Source organism: Hordeum vulgare, chromosome 2H (genome assembly GCF_904849725.1).
Source record: "Hordeum vulgare subsp. vulgare chromosome 2H, MorexV3_pseudomolecules_assembly, whole genome shotgun sequence".
Classification (NCBI taxonomy): domain Eukaryota; kingdom Viridiplantae; phylum Streptophyta; class Magnoliopsida; order Poales; family Poaceae; genus Hordeum; species Hordeum vulgare.
In genome coordinates this window covers 660,693,650-660,703,330 of record NC_058519.1, presented here as the reverse complement: position 1 = coordinate 660,703,330, position 9,681 = coordinate 660,693,650, and positions in this window count along the sequence as shown.

Genomic DNA, 9,681 nt, shown 5'->3' with positions numbered 1-9,681 from the left:
TCAACAGAAACTTGAACTGGAGTTTCATGATCATCATCATTAACTTCCTCCTCAACCGGCGTCGCAATGACAGAGGTTTCCCCTTGCCCTGCGCCACCATCCAGAGGGATGAGAGGTTCGACAACCTCGTCAAGTTCTATCTTCCTCCCACTCAATTCTCTCGAGAGAAACTCCTTCTCAAGAAAAGTTCCGTTCTTAGCAACAAACACTTTGCCCTCGGATTTGAGATAGAAGGTGTACCCAACTGTCTCTTTTGGGTAACCTATGAAGACACACTTTTCCGCTTTGGGTTCCAACTTTTCAGGCTGAAGCTTTTTGACATAAGCATCACATCCCCAAACTTTAAGAAACGACAACTTTGGCCTTTTGCCATACCACAGTTCGTATGGTGTCGTCTCAACGGATTTCGATGGTGCCCTATTTAAAGTGAATGCAGCTGTTTCTAATGCATAACCCCAAAACGATAACGGCAAATCAGTAAGAGACATCATAGATCGCACCATCTCTAACAAAGTACGATTACGACGTTCGGACACACCATTACGCTGTGGTGTTCCAGGCGGTGTTAACTGCGAAACAATTCCACATTGTCTTAAGTGAGTACCAAACTCGAAACTCAGATACTCACCCCCACGATCAGACCGTAGGAACTTGATCTTCTTGTTACGATGATTTTCCACTTCACTCTGAAATTGCTTGAACTTTTCAAATGTTTCAGACTTGTGCTTCATCAAGTAGACATAACCATATCTACTTAAATCGTCAGTGAAGGTGAGAAAATAACGATATCCGCCGCGTGCCTCCATGCTCATTGGACCACACACATCCGTATGTATGATTTCCAACAAGTCACTTGCACGCTCCATTGTTCCGAAGAACGGAGTCTTAGTCATCTTGCCCATGAGGCATGGTTCGCACGTGTCAAGTGAATCAAAGTCAAGTGACTCCAAAAGTCCATCAGCATGGAGTTTCTTCATGCGCTTTACACCAATATGACCCAAGCGGCAGTGCCACAAAAATTTGGCGCTATCATTGTTTACTCTAACTCTTTTGGTCTCAATGATATGTATATGCGTATCGCTATCAAGATTCAATATGAACAATCCTCTCACATTCGGTGCATGACCATAAAAGATGTTACTCATAGAAATAGAACAACCATTATTCTCAGACTTAAAAGAGTAACCGTCTCGCAATAAACAAGATCCAGATAAAATGTTCATGCTCAACGCAGGCACTAAATAACAATGATTTAAGTTCATCACTAATCCCGATGGTAGTTGAAGTGACACTGTGCCGACGGCGATTGCATCAACCTTGGAACCGTTTCCTACGCGCATCGTCACTTCGTCTTTCGCCAGCCTTCGTCTATTCCGCAGTTCCTGCTTCGAGTTGCAAATGTGAGCAACAGAACCGGTATCGAATACCCAGGCACTACTACGAGAGCCGGTTAAGTACACATCAATAACATGTATATCAAATATACCTGATTTTTCTTTGCCCGCCTTCTTATCTGCCAGATACTTGGGGCAATTGCGCTTCCAGTCACCCATACCCTTGCAATAGAAGCACTCTGTTTCAGGCTTAGGTCCAGCCTTGGGTTTCTTCGGCGGATTGGCAACAGGCTTGCCGCTCTTCTTCGAATTGCCCTTCTTGCCTTTGCCGTTTCTCTTGAAACTAGTGGTCTTGCTCACCATCAACACTTGATGCTCTTTACGGAGTTCAGACTCTGCGACTTTCAGCATCGCAAACAACTCGCCGGGAGACTTGTTCATCCCTTGCATGTTGTAGTTCAACACAAAGCCTTTATAGCTTGGCGGCAGTGATTGAAGGATTCTGTCACTGATAGCTTCTTGCGGGAGTTCAATCCCCAGTTCAGCTAGACGGTTTGAGTACCCAGACATTTTGAGCACATGTTCACTGACAGACGAGTTTTCCTCCATCTTGCAAGCATAGAATTTATCGGAGGTCTCATACCTCTCGATCCGGGCGTTCTTCTGAAAGATAAACTTCAACTCCTGGAACATCTCAAATGCTCCATGACGCTCAAAGCGACGTTGAAGTCCCGGTTCTAAGCCATACAAGACTGCACATTGAACTATTGAGTAGTCCTCCTTACGTGCTAACCAAGCGTTCTTAACATCCCGATCAGCCGTAGCGGGTGGTTCATCTCCTAGCGCAGCATTAAGGATATAATCCTTCTTTCCAGCTTATAAGATTAGCTTAAGATTACGAGCCCAGTCTACAAAGTTGCTTCCATCATCTTTCAACTTAGCTTTCTCTAGGAACGTATTCAGGATGACACTTGCGTGAGCCATGATCTACAACACAAATATATTCAAAGTGGACTTAGACTATGTTCAAGATAATTAGAGTTCAACTTAATCAAATTATATGCTAAACTCCCACTCAAAAAGTACATCTCTCTAGTCATTTGAGTGGTTCATGATCCACTTACACTATCCCAAGTCCGATCATCACGTGAGTTGAGTATAGTTTCAGTGGTAAGCATCCCTATGCTAATCATATCAACTATATGATTCATGATCGACCTTTCGGTCTCATGTGTTCCGAGGCCATGTCTGCACATGCTAGGCTCGTCAAGCTTAACCCGAGTGTTCCGCGTGCGCAACTGTTTTGCACCCGCTGTATGTGAACGTTGAGTCTATCACACCCGATCATCACGTGGTGTCTCGAAACGACGAACTGTAGCAACGGTGCACAGTCGGGGAGAACACAATTTCGTCTTGAAATTTTAGTGAGAGATCACTTCATAATGCTACCGTCGTTCTAAGCAAAATAAGGTGCAAAAAAAGGATTAACATCACATGCAATTCATAAGTGAGATGATATGGCCATCATCACGTGCTTCTTGATCTCCATCACCAAAGCACCGGCATGATCTTCTTGTCACCGGCGCCACACCATGATCATCCATCAACGTGTTGCCATCGGGGTTGTCGTGCTACTTATGCTATTACTACTAAAGCTACATCCTAGCAAAATAGTAAACGCATCTGCAAGCACAAACGTTAGTGTAAAGACAACCCTATGGCTCATGCCGGTTGTCGTACCATCGACATGCAAGTCGATATTTCTATTACAACATGATCATCTCATACATCCAATATATCACATCACATCGTTGGCCATATCACATCACAATCATACCCTGCAAAAACAAGTTAGACGTCCTCTAATTTTGTTGTTGCATGTTTTACGTGGTGACCAAGGGTATCTAGTAGGATCGCATCTTACTTACGCAAACACCACAACGGAGATATATGAGTTGCTATTTAACCTCATCCAAGGACCTCCTCGGTCAAATCCGATTCAACTAAAGTTGGAGAAACCGTCACTTGCCAGTCATCTTTGAGCAAAGGGGGTTACTCGTAACGATGAAACCAGTCTCTCGTAAGCGTACGAGTAATGTCGGTCCAAGCCGCTTCAATCCAACAATACCGCGGAATCAAGAAATACTAAGGAGGGCAGCAAAACGCACATCACCGCCCACAAAACCTTTTGTGTTCTACTCGAGAAGACATCTACGCATGAACCTAGCTCATGATGCCACTGTTGGGGAACGTCGCATGGGAAACAAAAATTTTCCTACGCGCACGAAGACCTATCATGGTGATGTCCATCTACGAGAGGGGATGAGTGATCTACGTACCCTTGTAGATCGTACAGCGAAAGCGTTAGAGAACGCGGTTGATGTAGTGGAACGTCCTCACGTCCCTCGATCCGCCCCGCGAACAATCCTGCGATCAGTCCCACGATCTAGTACCGAATGGACGGCACCTTCGCGTTCAGCACACGTACAGCTCGACGATAATCTCGGCCTTCTTGATCCAGCAAGAGAGACGGAGAGGTAGAAGAGTTCTCCGGCAGCGTGACGGCGCTCCGGAGGTTGGTGATGATCTTGTCTCAGCAGGGCTCCGCCCGAGCTCCGCAGAAACATGATCTAGAGGAAAAACTATGGAGGTATGTGGTCGGGCAGCAGTGAGAAAGTCGTCTCAAATCTGCCCTAAAAGCCCCATATATATAGGAGGAGGGAGGGGGACCTTGCCTTGGGGTCCAAGGGATCCCCAAGGGGTCGGCCGAGCCAGGGGGGAGGACTCTCCCCCCCCCCAAACTGAGTCTTACTTGGTTTGGTGGGAGGGAGTCCTTCCCCCTTCCCACTTCTTCCTTTTTTTACCAGTGTGGATCCTTTATAGCCACTTTATATGAGGATGGAATGGGCGAAATGGAAGTGGAAAGTGTGAAGGCAGAATCCTTTTTACGCATAAAATAACCAGATTTGCTACGTGTACGCATTTGGTGTGCATTATCGGGTGGATCTACCGGGATGGAGTGGGGTGGCAGGGAAGGCTGACTTGGCGCGCATGTAGTGGTGGAGGGAGCATGCATGGCCGTGCTGGACGTGCTTGGCGTGCAGGGAGCATGCATGGGCGTGCTGGACGTGCTTGGTGTGCAGGGAGCATGCATGGGCGGGCTTGCATGGGTGGGTCTGGGATTGGAGTTATGTACATGTGGGTGGTTGTTGGATGCATGCGTATTGGGAGTTGTGGGAGACCTTGAAGGTGTGTGCTGGGCGCTAGGCGTGGTGATGGGCGACTGGTTTGTGGAGGTCGACTCGTTGGACCTGTCATTCTGCAACAATGCGTTAAATTCGTCAAGCATAGCGTTGTACCAGTGTGGATCCTTTATAGCCACTTTATATGAGGATGGAATGGGCGAAATGGAAGTGGAAAGTGTGAAGGCAGAATCCTTTTTACGCATAAAAGAACCAGATTTGCTACGTGTACGCCTTTGGTGTGCATTATCGGGTGGATCTACCGGGATGGAGTGGGGTGGCAGGGGAGGCTGACCTTGCGCGCATGTAGTGGTGGAGGGAGCATGCATGGGCGTGCTGGAACATGCTTGGCGTGCAGGGAGCATGCATGGGCGTGCTGGAACATGCTTGGCGTGCAGGGAGCATGCATGGGCGTGCTGGAACATGCTTGGCGTGCAGGGAGCATGCATGGGCGTGCTTGCATGGGTGGGTCTGGGATTGGAGTTATGTACATGTGGGTGGTTGTTGGATGCATGCGTATTGGGAGTTGTGGGAGGCCTTGAAGGTGCGTGCTGGGCGCTAGGCGTGGTGATGGGCGACCGGTTTGTGGAGGTCGACTGGTTGGACCGGTACGAGGTGTGCGGCCGTGGATTGTTGATGTAGATAGGGGTGAACGGTGCGGCACGAGGTGGATCCGGTGCAGCTGGGTGTTCTGGAGGCTCGGTTGTTGCAGCAGCGTAAGGAAAAGATTTTTCGTCGAAGTTGACATGGCGTGAGATGATCACTTTGCGTGTGGCAAGGTCAAGGCACCGGTAGCCCTTATGCTTGAGCGGATAACCGAGGAAAATGCAGCGAGCGGAACGAGGCGCAAGTTTATTTGGCATGGTAGCATATGTATTTGGAAAACAAAGACAACCAAACACACGGAGGTGATCGTAGGAGGGATGAACGCCGAAAAGTAAGTAGTGGGGAGTGAGAAAGTTGATCGGACTAGAGGGGCGTCGGTTTAAGAGATGTGTGGCAATGTGGAGGGCCTCAACCCAAAATTGGGGTGGCAAGTTGGCATGGAGGAGTAAGGTGCGCACAATGTCATTTGTGGAGCGAATGAGACGTTCTGCCTTGCCATTTTGTGGAGAGGTATGAGGGCAAGAGAGACGAAATACAATGCCATTGGCGGAGAAAAATTCACGGAGAGAGTGATTTATGAACTCGCCACCATTGTCACTTTGCATGCACTTAATGATCGTGTTGAATTGGGTGTGAACATACGTGAAAAACCGTTCGAGAACCGTGGAGGTGTCGGATTTTAGGCGAAGAGGGAAGGACCACGAGTAGTGAGAGTAATCATCCAACACAATCAAATAATATTCGTAACCGGAAAACTTGCATGAGGGGAAGTCCACAAATCACAATGAATGAGCTGAAAAGGTGAGGTGGTAAAAGTATTGGAAGAGGAAAATGGGTGTCGTGTGTGACGACCTAATTGGCAGGCATTACATGAAGAGACGTGTCGTTTATTACAATAGCGAATAAAATCCTTAGAAAGGTGAGAGAGAGTGCCGGGCCCAGGGTGGCCGAGCCGTTGGTGTCATAAGTCCGTATCCACGGTGATGGAGAAGGCTGCTGGGGTAGATGAAGGAGTGCCGGTGAACGGATAAAGATCGCCCGTGCTAGTGGAGATCATGAGGATTTTCCGAGTGACTAGGTCCTTCACAACAAAACCAAATGGTGAGAATTCAACAGTGACCCAATTATCAGTAGTGAATTTACGTACGGAAATTAGGCTAGTAATGATAGAGGGAGAGACAAGCACGTCATTAAGTGAAAAATTATGGGGTGATAGAGATGTGGATGTTGGGGAACGTCGCATGGGAAACAAAAATTTTCCTACGCGCACGAAGACCTATCATGGTGATGTCCATCTACGAGAGGGGATGAGTGATCTACGTACCCTTGTAGATCGTACAGCAGAAGCGTTAGAGAACGCGGTTGATGTAGTGGAACGTCCTCACGTCCCTCGATCCGCCCCGCGAACAATCCTGCGATCAGTCCCACGATCTAGTACCGAATGGACGGCACCTCCGCGTTCAGCACACGTACAGCTCGACGATGATCTCGGCCTTCTTGATCCAGCAAGAGAGACGGAGAGGTAGAAGAGTTCTCCGGCAGCGTGACGGCGCTCCGGAGGTTGGTGATGATCTTGTCTCAGCAGGGCTCCGCCCGAGCTCCGCAGAAACACGATCTAGAGGAAAAACTATGGAGGTATGTGGTCGGGCAGCCGTGAGAAAGTCGTCTCGAATCTGCCCTAAAAGCCCCATATATATAGGAGGAGGGAGGGGGACCTTGCCTTGGGGTCCAAGGGATCCCCAAGGGGTCGGCCGAGCCAGGGGGGAGGACTCTCCTCCCCCCCCAAACCGAGTCCTACTTGGTTTGGTGGGAGGGAGTCCTTCCCCCTTCCCACTTCTTCCTTTTTTTTTCTTTCCTTTGATTTTTTCTCTCTTGGCGCATAGGGGATTGGTGGGCTGTCCCACCAGCCCACTAAGGGCTGGTGTGACCCCCCCAAATGCCTATGGGCTTCCCCGGAGTGGGTTGCCCCCCTCCGGTGAACTCCCGGAACCCATTCGTCATTCCCGGTACATTCCCGGTAACTCCGAAAACCTTCCGGTAATCAAATGAGGTCATCCTATATATCAATCTTCGTTTCCGGACTATTCCGGAAACCCTCGTGACGTCCGTGATCTCATCCGGGACTCCGAACAACATTTGGTAACCAACCATATAACTCAAATACGCATAAAACAACGTCGAACCTTAAGTGTGCAGACCCTGCGGGTTCGAGAACTATGTAGACATGACCCGAGAGACTCCTCGGTCAATATCCAACAGCGGGACCTGGATGCCCATATTGGATCCTACATATTCTACGAAGATCTTATCGTTTGAACCTCAGTGCCAAGGATTCGTATAATCCCGTATGTCATTCCCTTTGTCCTTCGGTATGTTACTTGCCCGAGATTCGATCGTCAGTATCCGTATACCTATTTCAACCTCGTTTACCGGCAAGTCTCTTTACTCGTTCCGTAATACAAGATCCCGCAACTTACACTAAGTTACATTGCTTGCAAGGCTTGTGTGTGATGTTGTATTACCGAGTGGGCCCCGAGATACCTCTCCGTCACACGGAGTGACAAATCCCAGTCTTGATCCATACTAACTCAACTAACACCTTCGGAGATACCTGTAGAGCATCTTTATAGTCACCCAGTTACGTTGCGACGTTTGATACACACAAAGCATTCCTCCGGTGTCAGTGAGTTATATGATCTCATGGTCATAGGAATAAATACTTGACACGCAGAAAACAGTAGCAACAAAATGACACGATCAACATGCTACGTCTATTAGTTTGGGTCTAGTCCATCACGTGATTCTCCCAATGACGTGATCCAGTTATCAAGCAACAACACCTTGTTCATAATCAGAAGACACTGACTATCATCGATCAACTGGCTAGCCAACTAGAGGCATGCTAGGGACGGTGTTTTGTCTATGTATCCACACATGTAAATGAGTCTTCATTCAATACAATTATAGCATGGATAATAAACTATTATCTTGATACATGAATTATAATAATAACTATACATTTATTATTGCCTCTAGGGCATAATTCCAACAGTGGATCCAGTGGCTGTTATAGGAAGCTTAACACCGTTACCTACGGTAATGCCAGAGGAATTTAACGACTAAGGAGAGAGACAGATGGTGAGGTTACCCGGATTGCTAGTGACATGAGAGGTCGCACCCGAGTCCAGGTACCACTCGGTGCCGCTGTTGGGATGTTGTGTCGCGATGTTGCTGTAGGCAGCGTTGAACATGGCCTGGTGATCCCACGAAGGAGTGACGGGCAGGGGCGGCGCATGAGCGTACATGGGCGGGGAAGAGGAAGAGTGCAGCACCGGGAATGCATGTGTCATGCCACCAGGTCGTGGACCGAGCACCTCGGCAGCGTTGGGTGGCACCCAGGATGGGCGGGACGACGCCACCCCGTAGGGGGCGAAGTAGCCAATCCAAGGGGCTTGCTGTTGGCCGCGTCCATCATCGCCACGGCCGCGCCCACGACCGCGGCCTCGAGAGTTGTTGTAGCCGCCGCGACCGCCACCCTGCTGGCCACCGCCGCGTCCGCCGCCACCGCGTCCGCCCTGTTGGAAGCCACGGTCGCCAGCATAGCCGCCCTGGTGAGAGCGGTCGGGACGGTCACCGCCAGAGCCGCCACCCTGCTGGGCGCAGTCACCGCGAAGATCACCCCCAGTGGAGCTGCTGTCGTGCGCAAGCAGGACGGCGTGGCGCTTCTCCTCGCGTCGGGTCTTGAGATCTTTCTCCTTGAGGTCGAGGCGGGAGAGGGCCACATCAAAGGATGGGAGAGGCACGAGGTCACCGAGGACAGTGCCGATGGTCTCAAAGTCCTGATGGAGGCCTTGGAGCATCTGGATGGTGAGGTCTTTTGTCACGTTCAAGATGCGACCCTATCCTCAATTTGGCACGAAGGCCTCGTCAGGGATAGAAGCGCATCTCGTCGTGTCGCAAGAATGGATATCGTTACAAGTACATGTACTGAAAAGAAGAGATATATAATAGAATTGGCTTACACCCGCCACAAGCTACATCAGAGTCACATCAGTACATTACATAAACATCAAGAGTAAGAGCAGGGTCCGACTACGGACGAAAACAAACGAGAAACAAAGAACGACGTCCATCCTTGCTATCCCAGGCTGCCGGCCTGGAACCCATCCTAGATCGATGAAGAAGAAGAAGAAGAAGCAACTCCAAATGAACAATCAACGCGCTCGCGTCAAGTAACCTTTACCTGTACCTGCAACTGGTGTTGTAGTAATCTGTGAGCCACAAGGGACTCAGCAATCTCATTTCCAAAGGTATCAAAACTAGCAAAGCTTAATGGGTGAGGCATGGTTAAGTGGTGAGGTTGCAGCAGCGGCTAAGCATATATTTAGTGGCTAACTTACGAGTACAAGAAATAAGAGGGGGAAGATCTACGCATAACGGACGTGACTACTGATGATCAAATGAATGATCCTGAACACCTACCTACGTCAGACATAACC